This window comes from Pelodiscus sinensis, chromosome 3 (genome assembly GCF_049634645.1).
Source record: "Pelodiscus sinensis isolate JC-2024 chromosome 3, ASM4963464v1, whole genome shotgun sequence".
Taxonomy (NCBI): domain Eukaryota; kingdom Metazoa; phylum Chordata; order Testudines; family Trionychidae; genus Pelodiscus; species Pelodiscus sinensis.
The window spans coordinates 179,754,311-179,776,871 of NC_134713.1; positions in this window are offsets into that span (position 1 = coordinate 179,754,311).

Sequence of the window (22,561 nt, forward strand, 5' to 3'; positions counted from 1 at the left end):
AATTATCAGTACACTAGTAGTTGAAAGCCCATGCTGTTGCACAGGTGTAGTTCATAAAATTGTGTGAGTAAAAAGGCTAATAATGAATGAGAACTTTAAAACTGGACAATACGAGAGTGTAAATTCCAGTGATGATATACTGTACCTGGTAATATTCTAAATAGATAGAGAATTCAGCTATGCTTTCAGCTGTTCCTCTTTCTTCATTCTGTCTTGACAGGCATTCTAGGCCTGATGTTTGGGTTTAATGTGGGTACTGGTTGTGTTGATGTGTGGGTGGTTTTGTTAATTTATTTAGAGTTTGTGGATTTGTGCAGGTGGGAAATGAGGTGAGGGACTACACGCATTGAGGTAATTGTGTATGCTGGTTGTGTTTTTGTATAAAAGTGGCTGTGTTGATTTGGGTGTATGGACATTGTTCTGGGAGACTTGTGTTGATCTGCTCTGGTGGCAGTTGAGTCAAGTAAACCACTATCTGTGCAATCTCCCTCATACAACTAATGAAATTGTTGCATGCAAATTAGCTGTAGAGTAAATGCAATGATGGTCTAAGACACTTGGCATGACATTGGCACATGCCTCCTTGTATCTGTGCACCACATGAGTGTAATTTGTAAGTTAAAATGGCTGAGGACCTAAAAACTGAATCGTGACAAACCCACTGTTCATTCAATCTGGTGATATTCTGAACTAGATATTTTCATCACCTCACAATGACACAATAGACATTTTTGGCTTCAGAGTGAAACAGAATAACATTCCTGGAATCTTATCTTATTGATTATACAGCAATAATAATTATTATAAAGCACTTGCCAACCCCAAGACTCAAAGCACTTTACAAATTAATAACAATAACAACACTTAGCACTCATATGGTGTGCTCCAATTTCATAAAACATAAACTAGGGCCCATTTCAACAGACCCTTATAACTATGAGTAATTTTGTTAACATGGGCCTGAACTATAAAGACACAATCTTTATCCAGGTTTTTCCAGAGTTCAGAGATTTGGGGGCTATGGAATTTCAGTTTTCACCTATGTCTGACACAGGGATTTATTAATTAATCAATAAATACAGTAATCAGCACCACTTAGCAGCCAACTAGGATGAGATGCAGAGGAGAGGACTCAGCGGTTGTCTCACAGCACCCAGCAGCATTACAGAGTTGTTTCAAAGGGAAGTAAAAAAGAACACTGTATCCATCTTTATTTATTGCTTAGAGTTTTATTTGTTATATAACAATTACACTATATTCATTACTGTGTGTTCTACATTTTCAAAAAGCTTCCTGTGCACTGTATGGGTGCTTATTGTACAGGCAGTCCCCGGGTTACATGGATCCGACTTACATCGGATCCCTACTTACAAACAGGGTGAGGCAACCCCGCACTAGCTGCTTCCCCCCAGCAGACCAGGGAGATACGAAGCTAGAGCCCCCCCCAGCAGACTAGGGAGACGCGGAGCGGCTTTTCTCAGCAGACACCTCAGCTTGAGAATAAAGGACTGAGGGAAGTGAGGTGTGGGAGAATAAAACTGAGCTCTGGAGAAATGTTTGTCTAGAGTTTCCCCTACAATATGTACCAGTTCTGACTTGCATACAAATTCAACTTAAGAACAAATCTACAGTCCCTATCTTGTACGTAACCCAGGGACTGCCTGTACTTATACATGAAATAATATTCTCCCACGCCACCTACATGCTCTGATAGCCCTTATCATCATCGTATCTGGGTTCCTCCCAATTAAAAAAAATGTTCTGCCCTTTTTCCACCTCCAAGAGTAAATTGAAAGGTAGCAGAATTTTGTTCTCATGTGTGTGTAAGACCCTGTGGTTGGTGAGCTTGTTGTGGGAAAACTGAGCTGAAGAAAGGAATTTCGCATTTGCATCTGAAAGCAATGAGGTCATGGCTGCTCTTATCTCTTGTGGGAGTGAGTTCCATAACCTCGCACCAACTCCCAAGAAAACTTTCATTGTTCCAGTGGAAGATAGCTGTCACTTGAGGTCACGGCTGTGATGTTATTTCTCCTGTAGCTAGGGCCAGTCCCATGGAGGGCTTGAACAGAAGATGGCAACCTGGACTGGACTTCACACTCAGAGAGTAGAAGGTTAGCAATGTTGAGAGAGGAGCACCCGAGTTTCTAGTCCTCTATGTTCCTGAGCAAAAGGGGAGAAGGCAGTTACCCATGATGGAAGCTGGCCAGGCCATCAGGGCTAACACACCTGAATTAGCAATGTTTGTGATATGCTTGTCAGAACTTGCAAACATGAATACTGAAGACAGCAGCTCTTACACTGTGACAAGCAGTTAGTTTTGTAGGTTAGGCTTCCTTGTTATAGGGATCTAAATGATGACATGGTCTATTAGCTGTAGAAGAGTCACACAGATGAAGAGATAATAAACCATTTAGTTAATTAGACTATTAATAAAAACATTGTGAAAGAATATTTTGCACAATGGTAGGCATTACTGGCATTCAGAGAAAGGAGTGGTGAGTCTCAGAAGGGTTATGCTCATTCACTCTAGGTTTCCATTCCCTGTGCCAGTTTCTACTGATTTCAAATGCTCAAACCCAGGTGAAAGTTTAGGGCCACCTGGATCCTCCATCAGTCTGAGCTGAAAGTGTTGACTGAGGACAGTGCATATCCCTTTTATTGCACAGTGGTTTCCAATTCTGATGTTCTGCAAATTGATGAGCTGTCATGGGCCAAAAAAGCAGAGCACTGGAATGAAATCTGGTATGGGGATTTCAAAGGAAATGTTTGCCCTAAAGCAAAGGTGTCAAATGCACTTTTGTGGACCGCTGGATCACATTGTTAATTATGGCTCTGTGTGCATGGTTAGGCTGTACATTACCCTCAATCCACACCTGAGCTCCCACAGTTGTCAATGGGAGGTTTGACCATGAATCAAGGTTAGAATATGGCTCCTACACAGAAACTAAACTTGTAGGACAGATGCTCTTCACAGGTACGAAATTAGAGAGCAGAGTGAAGATCACCATCCTCACCAAATTTGGGGACACCAAATGTAATTAATAGGCAGCAGGTTTAAAACAAACAAAAGGAAGTTTTTATTCATTCAGCGCACAGTCAACCTGTGGAATTCCTTGCCAGATGATGTGGTGAAGACTAGGACTTTAACAGGGTTCAAAAAAGAGCCAGATAGATTCATGAAGGTTAGGTTAATCAATGGCTATTAGACAGGATGTGTAGGAATGGTGTTCCTAGCCTCTGTTTATCTGGAAATGGGTGACAGGGGAGGGATCACATGAAGATTACCTGTTGTGTTCCATCCCCCTGAGGCAACTGGTATTGGCCACTGTCGTCAGACAGGATACTGGGCTAGATGGACCTTTGGTCTGACCAGTATGGCCATTCTTATGTTCTTATGGCCCACCCAACGCCCAATCACAACCTCTGCACATTAGGAATGCAGTGACTCTTCCACCCTTACAATTCTGGGGTCAGGTGAGTCCCCCTAGTAATCAACAACCATACAGGAAGAGTAAGCTGTTCCCCTCCAGGAGGTGTAAGTAGCTAGTACACAATTTCTGCATGCCCAGGAGCTCTCAGATACTCATAGTGTGCCCTCTGTGGTGACACAACTCCACAACACCACTCCCTATAGACTGTGACTCGGTGCCATGATCATGCTCACAGTAACTCTATTGTTGCATTTAGCATCATACAAGTAGGATAAATGATATAGGACATTACAAGATTACCACTATTCTGTCCATCACCTGGGTGACCAATTACATGTGTAGTTACTACCTGTGTAATTTAGTTATGCAATCAGGTGCCTATATGTGGCCCTTACTAAGTTATCATTATTCATTTCTCATTAGGTTCTTTTCCTGTACCCATTAGTGTGGTGTGTGCATGTGTATGTGGCCTCAGAGTTAACCCACTGAGATGAATGGCACCCCACACCAACCCTGGGACTACATCTGCTCCTATGAAAATTATCTTAAAAATAGCCTAAGGCCCATTGCAATTAAACAACCCCCCCTTAGTCCGAGTCCCGGGTCAGCTGGCCTGGGCCAGACGCAGGTATCAATTGCAGTGTAGAGTCAGTGGTAGAACCCAGATTATAATTTGGAAGTTCCTGGTTCCCCAGTCTTAAAAATTGTTAATCTATAACATGCTTTTCAATGTAAATCTTTGATTCTTCAGTATCTAATCTGTGACATGAGCAGGATAAGTGCACCAAGCAGAAGAATCGTAGAAGATTAGGCTTAGAAGAGACCTCAGGAGGTCATCTAGTCCAATTTTCTGCTCAAAGCAAGATCAACCCCAACTAAATCATCCTTTCGTGTTTGTGTGCATTGGGGAATCACTATGCTTAAGATATTCAAAAGCAGAGTACAGGAATAAGGTTGGATGTATTTGTAGAGGTTTCATCACAACATAATCTTTAATTCCTGGAGACTCCAGGAAGACCTAGCAAACAAACTGTAGGGAACAATCCTGCATTGGCAGGGAGATATACTAGAAACCTAATATGTCTTTGTCATCTCTGACTTCCATGAGTCAATTAATTATTTTAAAGGTAGTACCGGTATATGTTTTTTTAATCATTTTGAGTCCTGATCATAACACCCATTATAAGAGTTTCAATAATGATGTCCTCTAATATGGTGTGTATAATATAATATCTAATGCTCTGGGTGCCCTGGACAATCTTTCAAAATACAATAAATACATGAAACATCCCATCAGTTCTCTCCCAGATCAACTCAATAACCTAGCAACTACATAAACAGAAACTAACTGCCCCTTCATACAATCCCTGGAGTCCTATACTGTCATTACCCGGCCTCTACTCCACGCCCATCCCCTCACAGAAAAGGAGAAAAGAGGAGCCAGGCAGCGCATCCTGGAAGGCTGATAAACTCAGGTTGTCACACACTTGGAGACTGCAAAGGTTTGGGGACCTGCTGGGGAATGCCCTACCTGCCACCGCAAGCTTTAGGACCCTGTCAGATATGAGGTTCCCAGAATCTGGGCTGCAGCCCAAACCCAAATAACTACATTGCAATTAAACAACCCTCCCCCCCTTAGTCCAACTCCCATTCTATGGGTCAGCTGGCCTGGGCCAGACGCAGGTATCAATTGCAGTGTAGACATACTCCTAGATAGGTGATTGAAGGCCATTTAGGTAACATCCAGTTCACAATGAACCCAGAAACTAATAGCACAGATCAGAGAGCAAAGGTTTAATTTACATGGTCAAAAAAAAGAAATGTCATTCATCATGCAGGTCACCAAATCTGCACCTGTAGATTTAAATCTTGTCCACCTAGCTGCCTAAATGATGGAGAAAGGCCAACTACCCATGTAGATGCTTCTCCAAGGTTTAAAACAAAACAAAACAGGCCCAGAGGTTTTTACATCTTTGTATCTACTGGAGCTAGCAGCCAAATTCTATGTTTATCAGTGTTAGGTATTCTGTCAGCTGAGATCCAGAAGTAATATTTGTTATCCAAGTGATACTACAGAAGCCCCCAAGGAACCAAAGAAAACACTAGGCATTGGTTTGGGACAGAGGCAGATTTATAATGAAATATACCATGCTCTGGCCCGGGGCCCCTCCAATGAAACAGGGCTCCCTCCTCTTGAGTCCTCCAGTCCCTGTAATGTTGCACTCCTGTTGGCTGCCACCTTTGTGAGTTCATATTAATGCTATGTGTAAGTTTGTTCAAAGATGTAAATTATCTGGAAGACCTGATGCTGTGTTTTTGGCTCAATTTGAGAAGGAGTGTTCTTCAAGCAGGAAAGTGCTGAGCGGTGTTATTGCCACGGTGAAACTGCTGTCATCAGTGTCAAATTAAAGAGGTATTTTTTAATCTGCCTTAATATCTTAGTGAATTTGGCAATTTTCTCAATGAACATTTGAAAATTTTTTAGTATTGTAGCTCAGGGAAAACCAACCTTTTAATGCACCAACCCCACAATGAATTCGTTACTATAATAGCAGAGCAGAACAGAAACCAATTCACTGATAAAGTAAAGGATGATAAGCACTATTCCATAGTTGATTCAACACCAGATGTGAGTCATATAGACCAATTAACATTAATTTTAAGATATATAACCAGCAATAGTAAAGTTGTAGAACGTTACTATAGGCATTGGTTTGGGACAGAGGCAGATTTACAATGAAATATACCACTCCCTGGCCCAGGGCCCCTCCAATGAAACAGGGCTCCCTCCTCTTGAGTCCTCCAGTCCCTGTAATGTTGCACTCTTTGTTTTGTCCCTATAAAGTCCCACACTTCTGAATGCCTAGAGACAATGGCTTTGGAAATCATTGCAAATTTAGGTTTGGACATCAAAAATTATTGTGCGCAGAGCTTTGATAACGCCACAAGCATGACAAGAAAATATTAAGGACTACAGGCAAGACTGAACAATGCAAATCCCTCTGCTTTATTCATACCATGTTCCAGCCATTCCTCAAACTTAATCTGCAATGCTACAGCCACATCTAATGAGGAAGCTACCCATTTTTTTGACTTTGTTCAAACCACATATGATTTTTTTTCCCCACACATAGATGGAGTATGCTACAATAACACTTGGAGCAAGCAAATAGAATCTTTGACAGTCAAAAGAATTTGTGACATCAGGTGGTCTGCTCACTCAGATGCTGTTTTGGCTTTGACAATGAGCTATGATGTTATAAAGAGAACCTTATTAGACATAGCCACATCAAATTCTGAAAAATCATGTGCAAAACTGAAGCAAAATTCTTAGCAGAAATATTTGAAAAGTATGTTACTGCTGTTTTTACTATTTTGTGGAACTATTTACTTCAAAGAATTAATGCTGTCAGCAAATCACTGCAAATAGTGGATACAAATTTATTGATTTCTGCACAATTGTTAGCCTCAGCTACAAGTTTCGTCATGGAAGTTTGAAATGACTAGAGGGCCGTGGAAGCAGAGGCAAATATAGGTTCCTCTGATATATCTGATGAGAGGCGTAAAAAAACCAGGACACTATTTTTCTGTGAAACTAGAGACAATGAAATCAATTTAAAAGGGAAAGAGAAGATGATCAGTGAGACTGTCAATGTTGTTTGTGACACAATAATAGTGCAATTGCAGAGTAGAGATGACTCGCTAAAGAAAACTGTTGATTTATTTTGCATGTGTTTTGACAGAAGTATGGATGAAGATACTAAAGGCCACTACAGTCAGAAATTAAATTGATTCTACTGAGAGGACAGATACAAATTTTTTGAAGATTAAGTGAAACATTTCATTCATTTTATCAGAACTGATGAGGTCTGTGCTTCAAGATCACCAGTTGATTTGTATAGACTTGTACATGATGGTTTGCAGGCAACCCTTCCAAATTAGAAACCATCCTGAAAATATTTTTAAATTATACCTGTCACAAATGCTTCTGGTGCATGTTCTTTTCTTTATTGAAACAGGTTAAAATTATTTGTGCAATACAATGAGTCAGGAACAGTTGACAAGTTCAGCAATATTGACAACTGAAAGTATCTCTTTACAAAATATTACTTTCAATTACTTAATTAGCAATTTTGTAAAGAAAAAGTGTGGAAAGAAAGCTATCTGAATTTTTTCAAATTGAATAAGTTTTTTCAGAGGAAGTTAACTTTTATTTTTCCATTCATGTCATCTATAAATTTTATTTTTACACATTTTTCACATTAATTTAATGCAAATACAAGAACTCCATTCAGGTGGACTGAGGTTATTATGGTTTATATATATATATATATATATATATATATATATATAAAGCACTCTTATCCAAAGTACTTTACAATAGTTCGCTCATGATACAAACAATATTTGGAAAGTTCATTAACTGGTCCACTGAGACCCTCAGGAATTTTCAAGTGGTCTGTGAAAAAAAAGTTAGACTACAAAAACAATCAAGGTAAAGCACTTTGTTTTCATTTACTTCTTATTTCTTATAATATAGGAGGAGGATGAAGAAAAAAGAATGGAAAATGGGAGGGGCAGTAAGAGTGAATGTTCGTTTTTCTTGGATGAGTCCCCAAAATGAAGCTGAGCACAGGGACCCACTAACTCTAAATCCACGACTGGCTTGGGATCCATTTATATGAACAGTCAGTACTTCTTTACTTGTGTTTGTGTTGCTGGTAAACCAAGTTTGTAGGCATCACAAAGCACTGACAAACTCATAGCTGGAAACCAGACCAGCTCACTGATATGTTAATACTGCTGAAGAAAGGCGTTATCCTTGTAAGGACATGTTTAGTATTTAGAGTATATAAATAGTATATACATTTCTCCATGCATTATTCTTAGTTGTAATGTCTGCATTGCATGCAACAATCTTAAATATGTTTTATAATTGTAAAAAAGTTTGTGTTCAACTTGTGAATTCAGAAGAGTGGCTCTGCCTCTCCTCCTCCCATTTTTGAATTGCCTTGGGTCACCAAGTCTTCCTGAATCGTCAAAATGGGTCCCCTGAAAACCACTGTCATGTCCCCTCTCAGTCTTCTCCTTTCCAAACTAAAAAAGCCCAGTTCTTTCAGTCTTCATAGGTCATGTTCTCTAGACCTTTAATTATTCTTGTTGCTCTTCTCTGGACCTTCTCCAATTTCTTCACATCTTTCTTGAAATGTGGTGCCCAGAAATGGACACAATACTCCAATTGAGGCCTAAGCAGCAGAGTATAGCGGAAGAATGACTTCTTGTGTCTTTTTCACAACAATTCTGTTAATGCATTTGAGAACTATGTTTGCTTTTTTTGCAACAGCATCACACTGTTGACTCATATTTAGCTTGTGATCCACTATGATTCCTAGATTCCTTTCTGCAGTATTCCTTTCTAGAGAGTCACTTCCCATTCTGTATGCGTGAAACTGATTGTTCCTTCCTAAGTGGAGTACTTTGCATTTGTCCTTATGAAACTTCATCCTATTTGTAGGATGAAAGCCTTGTTGATTTCCCTATCAACCAGTGGAGAAGTACATGCAGAAGTACTTGGTGTGAGTCCTCTTAGTGTGAATTTGCTGTTTGGACTCTTACAAGGCCTGGAGCTAGAAAACAAAAAGCAGAGACCCCCCACTGCAAGATCAGCATGGGTTAAATCCTGAAAAGACATTCAGTGCTGACACATTACTACAGCTCTGTCACTTTTTAGAACTGTGTGTAAACTGAACTCATTTGTGTATATCTATTGCCTTCCTTATCTTATAAATAACTGTCATTTCTTTTTCCTAGTTAATGAATCCTTAATTAGTTTATTACGGGACTCGTCACCAATATTGTCTTTTGTGTTAGATCTAAAGTACCAATTGATCTGATTTTGGGAGTGGGAGCAACCTAAATTATTTTGTCATTTTTTAAAAATGTGACCATTTTATTACAACATCCAGCTTGCCTGGGTAGCAAGATAGTCCCCTTTTGGTCTTCAGTCTGTCTGTGATTCCATGGTAAGACTGTTGGCGTAGTCCAGGAGTCCACATTCATTACTGAGTTGGTGGAATCTAATTATAGAACACATCACTAGTTTAGGGTGACCGCCCTGCTTTTGATGGTCTGCCCTGAGGCTGACGGTTCCGATTGTGAACCACGAGACAGCATGACAGTGTTCTCATGTGTTATTCTGTTTCTGTCCACACTTTCTAATTGTCTTGTCTGCTGTAACATCTGCTATTTGACAGGGATGGTTGTAGGGTGACCATATTAGCAAGTGTGAAAAATCGGCAAGTAAAAGGTATCTATATATTATAAAACCCCAATATTGAAACTGTCCTTATGTAATAGGGACATCCGGCCACCCTAATTAGTCGTCATGTTACAGGGAAATGCTCATGTGCTGTCCCATGGAAACTTTATTATTCATTGATGTTACTGTTTGTATTATTGTAGCATCTAGGAACCTCATTGTGGTAGGTGCTGTACAAATATAGGACAAAAAGATGGTCTCTGCCTGGAAGAAGTCACAATCTAAGTAACTTGATTTTTCTACTCTTATGTTTTCTTGTTTCTATGAATTTAAAATAAAAAGTCAGTCTCCCTGGGAGTATATAGCACCTCTTTGTGTATGAAATGCATATCTTCTTTGAAATGCTACATAGTATTTACCTGGCCCAATCCACTACTGCCTGGATGCAATATGTATGGATAAAATTACCCCTTGTTTGGTGATGCACAGCACTTTCACTACCATTTTTGCTAAATACTCGTGCTCCCATTGCAGACTCCAGTGATACTAAAAGTATACACATTCCTCAGAAAAGGTAAATGTAAAACAGTGTTTCTCAACCAGTGTTACGAGTACCCTTGGGGATACTTGAGGGAAGTCTGGGGGGGTATGGCAACACAACTGAAATGTAGAGAAAAATTAATTTTTGTTTTAAGTTTTACAGCGCTTTATTTTTGTACTTTTTACACCCCAAAATTGCAACACCTGCCTGGCTTTGATTAAGTTGTTTAAAGAAACGTGTTGCAATGGTAGAAAAATTGTGTGTCTGAAAACTAGAGGTACTGGGGGGGTACTTTTCTCAGCTTTGGCACTTTTTGCTGTTCTAAAAAGGATATATATGTGTACCTACGCATGTGCGTGTGCGTGATTATATATTGCCTTGAGGAGGGATGGGGGAGGAACATTAGGATAGGCAACTTTTTCCAACTTTTTCATAATGATCAGGGAGAAGGAACCAATTGTATTGTGGCGCACATATCTGTGGCTATGTCTAGTATGAAGTGCTTTTCCAGGATATTGGAGGTATCCTGGGAAAGCAATGCCGTGTCCAAGGAATGCATCCACTTTTCCAAAATAATTTTTGGAAAAGCAGACACATTCTTTCACCATCCCTATAAACCTCATTCTACAGGGAAGAGGGGATGTGTCAAAAGGGCAGATTTTTCTGAAATTTGGCACCGTGTAGACTCGCCAAATTTCAAAAAGCCTCTTTCAACAGAAAAGTGGAAAAAGACGCACAAATTACGGTTCACAATTTGCATATCTTTTTCCGACTTACCTTTGTAGCCTAGACATAACCTGTGTCTTTCCTCTCTACCTCCTATCTTCTTTCATCTTAGCAATTATTGGGAAGAAGATGCTGTCACAGTTTCAGTGCGATGACAGTATGAATTACCATAGATGCATAAAGGTTAATGGTCACATATGGGCAACAGTATGACCAACACAAAAAATAGCTGTAACGTGTCAGTTCTCCTCTCTTCTGCCATCTTGTTATTGCTGTCAGAATGCAGCCAAGGTAGATACCATACTGTTACAAAGACAGAGCCATAAAAACTCCTGCTGTTACAAATCTTGGTTTTTTTTCCCTGAAAACTGAAATGTGCACATTTCCCCACACATAGTTTTGTTTTCTAGGTACAACCACTTTCTTGCCTGAATCTTATCCAGATTCCATTTTGCTTTATTTCCTTTTGAAACCCTGGAGAATACAACATTTAATGTGACCTATAAAGACAGATAACATAGAAGGCCAGAAATTTAAAGACACAGTTTATGAAAACACATTTAAAATATGTACTTGAAATCTCAGAGCACTTATAGTCCATAACAAAATCTAAACGTTTGATTATTAGGTGTAACATGTTTCAGTGAATTTCATGTAAGTCCGTGAAAACTTCATAACACAAGATTGCGCCTGACCTAATTTGTTTTCTTATTGTTTGTGTTGTGGCCTGAAGGCCAAATTTAGGTTGCTAGGAAAGAGACTGAAATCCAGGACCTCTATGGTGGCATTCTCAGAAATGCTTCCAGTTCCACACGTAGGGCCAGGTAGGCAAGCAGAGCTTCAGAGTCTCAATGAGTGGATGAGACGATGGTGTAGGGAAGAGGGGTTTGGATTTATTAGGAACTGGGGACACTTTTGGGAGAGGGGGATCTTATACAGAAAGGATGGGCTCCACCTAAACCAGGGTGGAACCAGACTGCTGGCACTAAACATTAAAAAGGCCGTAGAGACGTTTTAAAACTAAGAGATGGGGGAAAGCCGATTGGTGCGGAGATGCACGTAAATCAGATGGAGACTTCTCTTAGAGGAGAATACATTGATAGAGATGTAGTCAGAAAGAGAGGAGGGGAGAGGACAAACCATGGGCCAGAGCAGACAAACAACCGCATATAAAGGAATCCAATGCATCAGGGAAGGACAGGCAAATAAGCAGTGGCAAATTTTTAAAGTGCTTCTACACAAATGCTAGGAGTCTGACTAATAAGATGGGTGAACTAGAGTACCTCGTATTAAAGGAGGACATTGACATAATAGGCATCACTGAAACCTGGTGGAATGAGGAAAATCTGTGGGACACAATCATACCGGGATATAAAATATATCGAAAGGATAGAGCAGGCCGGGTGGGTGGCGGAGTGGCACTGTATGTGAAAGATAATGTAGAATCAAATGAAATAAAAATATTAAATGAATCAACATGTTCAATAGAATCGCTATGGATAGTAATTCCATGCTCCAATAATAAGAAATTAGCAGTAGGGATATATTACCAACCACCTGACCAGGACAGTGATACTGACATTGAAATGCTGAGAGAGATTAGAGAAGCTACCAAAATAAAGAACTCTATAATAATGGGGGATTTTAATTATCCCCATATTGACTGGATACATGTCACCTCAGGAAGAGAAGCAGAGATAAAATTTCTCAGTGGCTTAAATGACTTCTTCTTGGAGCAGCTGGTACAGGAACCCACAAGGGGAGAGGCAATTCTCAATTTAGTCATGAGTGGAGTGCAGGATCAGGTCCAGGAGATAACCATTACAGGACCACTTGGGAATAGTGACCATAATATAATAACATTTAACATTCCCTTGGTGGGAAGAACACCTCAGCAGTCCAGCACTCTGGCATTTAATTTCAAAAAGGGGAATTACACAAAAATGAGGAGGTTAGTTAAACAGAAATTAAAAGGCACAGTGACTAGAGCCAAATCCCTGCAAGCTGCATGGAAACTTTTTAAAGACACCATAATAGAGGCCCAACTTGAATGTATACCCCAAATTAAAAAACATAGCAAGAGACCTAAAAAAGAGTCACCGTGGTTTAACCACCATGAAAAAGAAGCAGTGAGGAACAAAAAGGCATCTTTTAAGAAGTGGAAGTACAATCCTAGTGAGATAAATAGAAAGGAACATAAACACTGTCAAATCAAGTGTAAACATGTAATAAGAAAAGCAAAAAAAGATTTTGAGGAACAGCTAGCCAAAAACTCAAAAAGAAATAACAAAATGTTTTTTAAGTACATTAGAAGCAGGAACCCTGCTAAAAAACCTGTGGGTCCCCTAGACGATCGAGATATAAAAGGAGCAATCAAGGACGATAAAGCCATTGCAGAGAAACTAAATGATTTCTTTGCTTCAGTCTTCACGGCTGAGGACATTAGGGAGATTCCCAAATCTGCACTGTCCTTTGTGGGTGATGAATCTGAGGAACTGTCCTGGATTGAAGTATCATTAGAGGAGGTTTTGGAACAAATAGAAAAACTTAATGTTAACAAATCTCCGGGACCGGATGGCATTCATTCAAGGGTTCTAAAAGAACTCAAATGGGAAACTGCTGAACTATTATCTGTGGTTTGTAACCTATCCTTTTAATCGGCTTCCATACCTAATGACTGGAAGATAGCCAACGTGACACCAATATTTAAAAAGGGATCTAGAGGCAATCCTGGCAATTACAGACCGGTAAGTCTAACTTCAGTACCGGGCAAATTAGTCGAAACAATAGTAAAGAATAAAATTGTGAGGCACGTAGAAGAACATAATTTGTTGGACAAAAGTCAACATGGTTTCTGTAAAGGGAAATCATGTCTTACTAATCTATTAGAGTTCTTTGAAGGGGTTAACAAACATGCAGACAAGGGGGATCCAGTAGATATAGTATACTTAGATTTTCAGAAAGCCTTTGACAAGGTCCCTCACCAAAGGCTCTTGTGTAAATTACATTGCCATGGGATACGAGGGAAGGTCCTTTCTTGGATTGAGAACTGGTTAATAGACAGGAAACAAAGGGTAGGAATAAATGGTAAATGATCGGAATAGAGAGGGGTTACTAGTGGTGTCTCCCAAGGGTCAGTCCTGGGGCCAATCCTTTTCAACTTATACATAAATGATCTGGAGAAAGGGGTAAAAAGTGAAGTGGTAAAGTTTGCAGATGATACCAAACTATTTAGGATAGTCAAGACAGAAACAGACTGTGAGGGACTCCAAAAAGATCTCACCAAACTGAGTGATTGGGCAACAAAATGCCAAATGAAATTTAATGTGGATAAGTGTAAAGTAATGCACATCGGGAAAAATAACCCCAACTATACGTACAGTATGATGGGGGCTAATTTGGCTATGACAAATCAGGAACAAGATCTTGGGAGTTATCGTGGACAGTTCTCTGAAAACTTCCACACAGTGTGCAGCGGCGGTCAAAAAGGCAAATAGGATGCTAGGAATTATTAAGAAAGGGATAGAAAATAAGACACAGAATATCTTACTGCCCCTGTATAAAACTATGGTACGCCCACATCTTGAAAACTGTGTACAGATGTGGTCTCCTCACCTCAAAAAAGATATTTTGGCCTTAGAGAGGGTTCAGAAAAGGGCAACTAAAATGATTAGGAGTTTGGGAACGGGTCCCATATGAAGAGAGGCTAAAGCAACTGGGGCTTTTCGGTTTAGGAAAGAGGAGACTGGGGGGGGGATATGATAGAGGTATATAAAATCATGAGTGGTGTGGAGAGGGTGAATAAAGAAAAGTTATTTATTAGTTCCCATAATAGAAGAACTAGAGGACACCAAATGAAATTAATGGGCAGCAGGTTTAAAACTAATAAAAGAAAGTTCTTCTTCACACAGCGTGTAGTCAACCTGTAGAACTCCTTGCCAGAGGAGGCTGTGAAGGCTAGGACGATAACAGAGTTTAAAGAGAAGCTAGATAATTTCATGAAGGTTAGGTCCATAAAAGGCTATTAGACAGGAGATAGAAATGATGGCCCTGGCCTCTGTTTGTCAGAGGCTGGAAAAGGATGGCAGGAGACAAATCACTTGATCATTGTCTTCGGTCCACCCTCTCTGGGGCACCTGGTGCTGGCCACTGTCGGCAGACAGGCTACTGGGCTAGATGGACTTTTGGTCTGACCCAGTACGGCCGTTCTTATGTCCTTATGTCACATGGGAACCACAGAGGTAGTCCAGGACACCATTGGGCTAGGCACTGTACAGAGACAGAAGAAAAATAAGGTCTCTGCCCCAAAGATGTCAAAATTGAAGTAAAATTGGTGTGGATATAAATCTGGGGAAATTCCAATTACATTTATTCTGGATTTACAATAATGCAACTAAGATTAGAATTTGGCCCCTTTTCAACTCATTTTACTTTAAAAAGAGAAATGAGATACACCACATGAGAGTATACACTGCAAATAAATTAAAATAAAAATGCTGAGTACTTGTGAGCATTCTCACAGACCATGGTCAAAGGAGCATTAGAAATACCATAGACTGATCAAGGGAAAGACACTCCCACTCCAGATTAAAGTGAGCTGCCATCTCATGACATCCTTTTCAGAAATAGGTCGTACAACAGCAGTGATAAAGTCAGTCCTGAAATCTCATCATTGCCCTTCCTCTGGTGAAATACTTTGCACCTGTTCAAAAGGTCACCATTCTAATTTGGTAGCATTTTATGCCCAATTTGCACTGGTGTAAATGCCCACGAGGAACAAGGTGACTGGGAGCTCATGCTAATGTTTTCTCATAAAGGGAAAATAGTTTAATCAGATGCTGAAACACCTAGTCCTAAACTTTTTGAAAGAAAGAAATGCTTGTCAATATGGTGGCTGCATCACACCTACTCAGATCAGAAGTGAGGAGGACAATATTCCTCTTCCCTGAAATACTGACTCTATGGCTGCCCGGGCATCCAAGTCAATCAGTCCATCTTGTCTCAAACTAGTAACTAGTAATTGGGTTTTTTTCCAATGCTGAACAAGTGATGGAGTTTATCATTGTTCTGTCAGCTCCTATTATAAACTAGCCAATTAGCCCGTCATAAGACGGGATTTTCAGGTCTCTCCTTCACGTCGGTCTTCTCTCCTGAGCCTCCGGTCTCTCGCTCCCTCTCTCTCTCTCTCTCTCTTTCTCTCTCCTCCTCCTCCTCCTGCCTCCCCCTCTCTCTCAGCTCTCCTCCGCCTCCTGCCTCTCTCTCTGTCTCTCTCTTTCACTTCTCCTCCCACTCCTGCCTCTCACTCGGGGGACCGCGGAGCCCAAATGGTCATTTGGGCTCCGCACTCCCTGTGCTGCACGGGGAGCGCGGAGTCCAAATGGTTGCTTGCGCTGCTTGCTCCCACGTGGCGGCCTGGCTGAACAGCGCAGAAGTCAGCCGAGCACCACGGCGGGAGACGAAGGAGAGCGGGGCGGTGACGTTCACGGCTAGGGGGCAGGGCCTGGAGCCGCTGTCATGCCACATATCACCGCCCCACCCCCCTTCACCTCCCACTGTGGCACTCGGCTGACTTCTGCGCCACTCAGCCGGGCCACCGCGGGGGAGCAAGCGACGCAAGCGGCCGTTTGGGCCCTGTACTCCCCATGCAGCACAGGCCACTTAGAGGGAACAGCCAGCATTTCAGGCAACAGCACCGCCCAGAGGGAACAGCCAGCATTTCAGGCAACAGCGCCGCTCAGAGGGAACAGCCAGCATTTCGGCGTTACAGACTCTCAGACACTGGGCCACTATATATATGATGGTGATTAAAAGATATATCAGAGGAGAAATTGGATCTAAATAATTGCTCAAGTAAGGAAAATCACCTGTCTCTGTATTTTTGTTATATTTTTAGTCAAAAGATGTGAAAATCTGACAGCTTCTTGAATAGTCTATACGTGTGAACTCACTTCAAAGTTCTATCTGAGATGGCGCCAACAGGGTAAGCTCAGTCACGGATCTTAATCATTATGGTTATGTGTATGTCCATTTTGGAACTTCCTGGAATTCAGAGCAATACAGAATGTACATCTTTAATTTAATTACTATTTATTATTTATCATCTCTTCACAAGCCTTGGAGCCTTTAAGAATTAGACATGTACTGCTATGATATGCTGCACACGGTTTAACAGCTTAATCATTCTCTTTCTGATATTTTTATTATTCCCTTTTCCCTCTGGTATATTCTTCCCAGTGTTAACCTCATATAAAGTAATCCCTCCTGTGGGAGGGGTAGCAGGTATATCATGGGTCGTCTCACAGGCAAACCCTAACCCCACAGTACTTTTATCAGCAGGATAAGACTTACCATACATTAAGCAAGAGTACATGGGCTCTAGGCAGCCTGAGCTGCTTTTGTCCTCCCAACTACTGTTCCTTATCACAGAGCAAAATGACTCTTCTCCCCAGCATGGCTGCAATCCAGAAACACAGTGCATCTGATGTGTGCTGATTTCCATACATCGTCAATGCTGGGGTTTCCAACAGTGGTCGCAGAGCAGAGGGCCTGTTAACACTCATTCTAAGTCACTCACTGCATCTTCAAAGAGCAAAAGACACTCCTCTAAACATAAACAAAAGGATGCTGTGCCTATCAAAGCTCACTTCCGCGCTCATACCAGCACTGGAGAGATTATTGCAGATACATTATGCAGAGGCTTTGATGGAAGGCTCTACCATCGTCTATATAGATTGGCTGGACAACAGGATGATTATGAACAGAATTCAAATTACATATGGTATATTTTGAATATTTTCAGTGCAGTGTATGTAGTGATACAGTGTAGAGTAATAAAATGGCTAGTGTGGACATATGCTGCTGCCCTTTATTGAATGGAATCAGAACTGTGCAGCTGGGTGACAAAACCCACACACTGCTGATATCCAGTGGGAATTCACCTTTAACACAATTGCTAGGGGCCTGTTCTTTTGCACCAGGAGAGTCTATTCCCCAGGATGCTGTGAAGTTCCCAGTGGCCAAAACATTGCAAGACAAACACAGTACCACAGGGCTGAGCAATGGCTATAATATGATACATATATTCCAGTAGGAAACATCTCTAAAAAAGAACTAAACTCAGGGCTTTCCATGAACTTTTTCTGATTTCTTCTTTTCAATCCACCAAAAGTCAATACCTCTTAGAGCTCACTTTAAAGGTCTGGGCTCAAATGAATCCAAAAAGTCCACATGAAACTGCTATATTCTACTGTGTTTCATGTTCAAACCATGCAATGCCATGAACTACATATGACTTGATGGAAATCCCATAAACTGGCCAGCTTCTGCTCAAAACTCAACCCCGGTTCTAGTTTTTAGGAAAGTTCAAAACCAGGCAAAGTTTGCATAGTTCTAGGTTTCATAAGAAATGTTTCAAACTGCTCTAATAACCTTAGGAACGTTCAGCCATAATAATAGTGCTTTATAAATTAACTAAATAATTGTCACATCAACCTTGTCAGATAGGCATTATTATTATTCTCATTTTACAGATGGGAAAAGTGAGTCAGTGGTAAAGGAACATGCCTAAGGCCCTAGAGCGAGTCAGTGGTAGAGCCAAGATTAGAATTTGGAAGTTCCTGTTTCCTCAGTGTCAGCCAAAATCTCTAATCATCTCATCACATACTGTCCTTTTAAAAAAGCAGTATTAACTCTATTTACCTTAAACCACAATGAAAATCAAATGACCCTGACAACCCCTAACCCCTCCCCATTTGGGTATCAGAAAAGTCAGTTGGTATAAGCATTTTAACTGTTTGGTGTAGACTGCACAACATCCCAAACAGCTAATATCATGAAGACATGGGATCCTCATAGAACTTAGCAGCCAAACAGAACCCACACACATTATTTCTGACCATTGAAAACCAGAATAAACTGGATCAGTTTTGAAAACCCTACAGTCTAAATTCTACCTAAATTACACCCCCTATGCCACTTCAGCAAGTAACTGTGGCTAACCCCTCTTCATTCAGCAGGGTATTCTTCTTTTGGTGAAGGACAACTTGCAGTATCAACATAGTAACATACAACAGTGTTTCCAGTTACAGCCCATTTTGTTTCCTTCGTTGTTACTTTATTTGCCTAAAAGGGATATAATACGAACAGAGGAGAACCCATCCTTTCAGCGTGTATCATTCCTTGTGTATCTGTTTGGTGAATTATATTACTAATGAGTAAGAGAGACTGGTAGCACTTGTTTTAAAAAACAGGCAGGAGGGCACGTTACAATTTTCCCATATCCCTCTGCCAATCCACCTAAATGCTGACCTGGATGAAACAACTCCACCTCTTTTCAGCTATAGTTTCCCTGAAGCAGAAACTGTGAGTCATGCTAAGATGTGCCAAATTGTGCAAAGTTCCTAGGACCCTGTTTTCTCAAGAGTTGCAAAGATATCATCAAGCTCTCAGGAAAAATGGGAGCAAATCATAATGTGCTCGTACCCATGAGTATTTCTGTAGATATTATTGTTTCAATTCAGCCAACTCATTCCTACTACCCGTTCAGCATCTGAGCTGGCTATTAGCTAGTTTTGCCTTCCTTTCTCCCATTTGAAAGCAAGTTAGATGTAAAGACTGGCTGAAGCAGTGTGCTGGCCATTTTTTATTTCTTTCTCCCTTAAGGCTCAGCTTCATTTCAGCTCTTACCATTTTACTGCAATGATCGGATACGTGTAGAGGTGGCAGGATTCAGCATTTCCCTGAAATAAAGGAAATTACTGTTTTTTCTGAGAACATGAATTCAGGAGCTAGAGCTTCCACCCAAATTGTTAGAGAAGAGTTACAGCGCCTTCAAATTAAGTGTCCTTATTTCCCTATTGGTCACCACAGTGTGCTTTAAAATCATACACTATTATGTATTTTGGAGAGACCTGTTTCTTAGTGAAAATGCCAGCTATTCTTTGATCACTTCTCCTTCCCAAACTCACCCCAACATAATATCATTTCTTCTTTTCCTTTAAGGCTGGGGGATATTAGCAATCATTACAGTGAAGGATAAATACCACTGGTCAGAGAAAGGCAGACAGAGCGGGTTCTCCACACAGTTCTACCCAAGCACTTCTGGCATGAACAGAAAGACTCCTGCTGTTCCAGTCCAGGGATCAGAGATTAGAGTAGATCAAAATAGGATGTTATCATCATAGGTCCTTACATCACATGGCGAGGAGGCCTTGCATCATCTTGTGGTATTGGGATGCAACAAGGGGAAGACAGTGAGGACAAGGGAAGAAATGTTTCTAAAAAGGACTTCCTGTCTCCAAGCAGGGGGTGATGATCAGCTAAGCAAAACAAAGTGCCTGTATGTACCCTCTGTGCAGCTGGAAACATCCCTGGTGCTGCTTGTCACCATTTCTTTAAACCTGTTATTTTGAGTTGGCCATGAGGGGGAATCTGTATAAAAACAAATAGTAGTGGTAGGCAGCTTCTTTCAGGGAAAATGTTGAAATTCCTGGTGCAAAATCCTGCATGGGTAGCAGAATCTATTCAGCCAAGCACCCCTGTACTCCCTGACACATCCTCGACAGATTGTCCCATTGTATAAGTCCTTGTGATTGTGAGCCAGGAGTGAAAGAAGAAGGGCAGTCATCCCATTGCTAATAGCTGGGGGAGCTATATCCCCAAGACTGACCCTTACTTTAAGCCCTGACTGGGGCTTTCCTAAGTACAGATTGATCACACAAAAGTCTGAGGCGCTATTTATAATGTGGACAAATGTCCACTTGGGCCTACTTTAGGACCATCAAGCTTTTATGACCTAAGAGCTATCTGAACACTGATTGCCAGAGGTGAATGACTGGGGCTTTCATCCACTATATCAGCTACATCACACACTCTATCCTCCTGATTTGGAGGCAGACAAGAGCGAGCCAAAAGGCCATTTGCACTTCTTGTGAAGCAATAATTTGCTATTGCTTTATTTATTATCTGTAGCCATTTCAAATGGGCGTAACTGCCCTAAGTACACTATGGTTTCATTCATCTCAGCTGAGGTTCCAAAGGACAGTTCCATTAAGTAGAACTGGAACTCATTTCCAAAAGGATGGTGATGGAAAGACTGAAATATGATATCCCTCCACTGCAGAGCAGTCTCTTCAGGTCACTGCTCAAAGCCATAGACACAGCAGTGTGAGGAGCAGACTGTTCTATTTGTAGCCAGCAAAACAAACTTTTGCCTCCAGCCTTCTCAGTCTTCCCCTTTAATAGTCTCTAACGAGTATTTAAATAGCACCGAGGATAGCATCTATTGTTGTGTGAAATAATAAATATTGTTTGGAGCCTGATTTTCATCTGGTAACAAATTTGTGAGCAGACCTACACCAATATGCACGCAAGCCAGGATTTCATCATGTATTTTAAATAGAAACACCATTTATTTCTCTAAGTTTGAGAACAAGAGCAAGAATGTTAGGGGTTAAATAATATAAAGTCTGGAGTTAGGGCATCAGGTTCCTTAACTACTGAAACCCAGACAGGATTTTTTTAAACACAGTACTGTTTGACAAAGGTGTCATGTGATATTAAACATGATCTCAAACCTGTGAACACTGACCTTTGCCCCTCCTTTCAAATCTGAAATGTAGATTTGGCTTGGAGACAAAATCCCGTCGACAGACCAGCACTGAAAGTTTGCACACCAGTTTGAAATGAAATGGTACAATACAGGGGTCAGTGTAACACAAAACACTGGGACCACAAGACATAACACAGACTCTTTATTTCTAAACACCATTATAGCAGTTAGCTGCCCTATCCGCCCAAGTCTCAAATGGACACAAACTTTCATTTTACAATCACTTTCATAATTCATTCATGGCCCTCACAGTTTTACTTTTAGATAAGTAGTGTCTTATCTAGAACTTTTATATGCCTCCTTGCTTCTGCAGGAGAGAAGGCTCTTAAGAAGGGATGAAGAAATATGTTTGTTACATTCTACAGTGTAATTGTAAACCACAAGGAAGCATATCCTTCCTCATTTCACAGCTAAAAATCTAGCAAACCACAACTGCCTTCCTTGTTCAGATAGAGGCACACCATTGATAAATGGGATTCTGAACAGTCAGGCATATGCTAAAACACAATAGTGCAGAGGATATCCCCTGTGCAGATGTTAGCCCCTATCTTTGGGAAGGTGGTTTTGAACAGAGAAGCTGTAGAATCTGATAAAACATCTGGATTTGAAGGATTTATTGCGAGGTAGTGGAGCATCACCATGTAAATCTTGTGTCCCTCAATAAAGGAAAAATAAGGTTAAGAAAACTTCGAGGCTCAGGATGAACTAAGCTGGGCAAAGAGTTGGAACAAATATTTGTTAGCTTTTCAGACAGTTAAAAGGCACATTTTGATTGACTGCTTTGGTGAACATTTGTGCCGGTCCAATTTTGTTCACACAAACATTGGCAGAGAAAGAATGGCTAATATTCATTTTATGAAGAAGCTCATTTTTAGACAGAAGAAACGCACCAAGATATTTTAAAATTTTGAAGAAAAAGTAGATACAGGGCAGGGAAGGACCAAATAGAGAACAGACAGAGGGAAGAAGAGGCTAAGTAAACAGGTAAAGGAGGC